The sequence below is a fragment of the Meriones unguiculatus genome (assembly GCF_030254825.1).
Source record: "Meriones unguiculatus strain TT.TT164.6M chromosome Y unlocalized genomic scaffold, Bangor_MerUng_6.1 ChrY_unordered_Scaffold_25, whole genome shotgun sequence".
Classification (NCBI taxonomy): Eukaryota; Metazoa; Chordata; class Mammalia; order Rodentia; family Muridae; genus Meriones; species Meriones unguiculatus.
This window is the reverse complement of record NW_026843710.1, coordinates 9,766,059-9,767,443: the sequence shown is the minus strand read 5'-3', so window position 1 is coordinate 9,767,443 and position 1,385 is coordinate 9,766,059. Positions and strand designations below refer to the sequence as shown.

The following is a 1,385-nucleotide window of genomic DNA, read 5'->3' as shown; positions in this document are numbered from 1 at the left end:
AGACCTCTACTCTTGCCTGATGCGTCTAAAACAAAAAGGGGGAACTGTAGAGAGCTGTGGAATGCTATGCCTTAAAGATGGAGCTGGTTTCCGCCTTCCACCTTCCCGATGGTGAGTGCTCTCTGTCACGAACAACTCCACATTTGGCTAAGGCCGAGGATCTGGCTTGCTTCCATGTATGTGGACCTATCTGCATTGCCCATGTGGCATGCCTGGGTTGGCTACCCAGAGGCTCTTAAAGCTGTGGGCTGGCTTTCCCCAGGGTCCGAGGATTGTTCAAGGTTCCTGAATAAACTGCATTGAAAAAAATAAAAAAATAAAATAAAATAAAATAAAATGTTAATGGTCAAAGAAAAAAATGTCCTCATTGTGTACTTGAGCCTCTTTTGGATATATGCCTAGGAGTGGTATAGCTGGATCATGAGGAAGTTCTATTTTTACTTGTCTGAGGAAGCACCAGATTGATTTTAAAAGTGGTTGTAAAAGTTTCCATTCCCACCAGCAGTGCAGGATGGTTCCCCTTTCACCACAACCTCTCCAACATGTGTTGTCACTTGAGTTTTTTATCTTGGCCTTTCTGATGGATATAAGGTGAAATCTTAGGGTTATTTTGATTTCCACTTCTCTGAAGACTAAGGATGTTGAACATTTCTTTCAGTGTTTCTCTGCCATATGGTATTAAGAAATCCTCTATTAAGAAATCTCTGTTTAGTGCTCGCGTCGGCAGCACATATACTAAAATTGGAACGGTACAGAGAAGATTAGCATGGCCCCTGCGCAAGGATGACACGCAAATTCATGAAGCGTTCCATATTTTTTAAAGGAATTAATGCTCAACTAAAAGGAAGCTTGATGGTGTTCAATCAGAGGATTGACCTCTTGCAGGAGCAAAATGATACCCTATGGCAAATCGCTCAACCTGGCTGTCAATGAAAGTATGCTGGACTTTGTGTCACTAGCATACACCATGAGAATTTTTCCTGTGCTGCAAATCTGTCTAAACAATTGTCGAGCTATATTTTAGGTAATTGGACTGGAGAATTCGATACTACGATGGAGCAGCTGAGAGTGGCCATTGTCACAGTAAATTCTACCAGAGTGGACGCAGGACTAGCCACAGGATTATCAATATGGATTGCTGCAGCCATGAATCATCTGAAGGAATGGGTGGGCATGGGAGTGTTAGCAGGCCTTCTGGTGTTGGTCTCCTTGGTTTGCCTGTGGTATATATGCAAGATTAGAGTCTCACAACAGCATAATGCAGCCATGATCATTCAGGCCTTTACAGCCATTGAAGCAGGACATTCTCCCCAAGCATGGTTGGATACCATAAAAAGCTAAAATGATACGCTCAGGATGCGAGGCTAAGCACTGCACTCAGGGTC

The 1,385-nt window shown here is 43.2% G+C and overlaps 1 non-coding gene across 1 annotated transcript; it reads left to right on the top strand.

Annotated features, from left to right (window-relative positions):
- Window positions 1-711: 711 nt before the first annotated feature.
- On the top strand, window positions 712-818 carry LOC132651819 (U6 spliceosomal RNA). The gene has a single exon (XR_009589379.1). It is a non-coding gene; the product is annotated as a U6 spliceosomal RNA (small nuclear RNA).
- The last annotated feature ends 567 nt before the right edge of the window (window positions 819-1,385 follow it).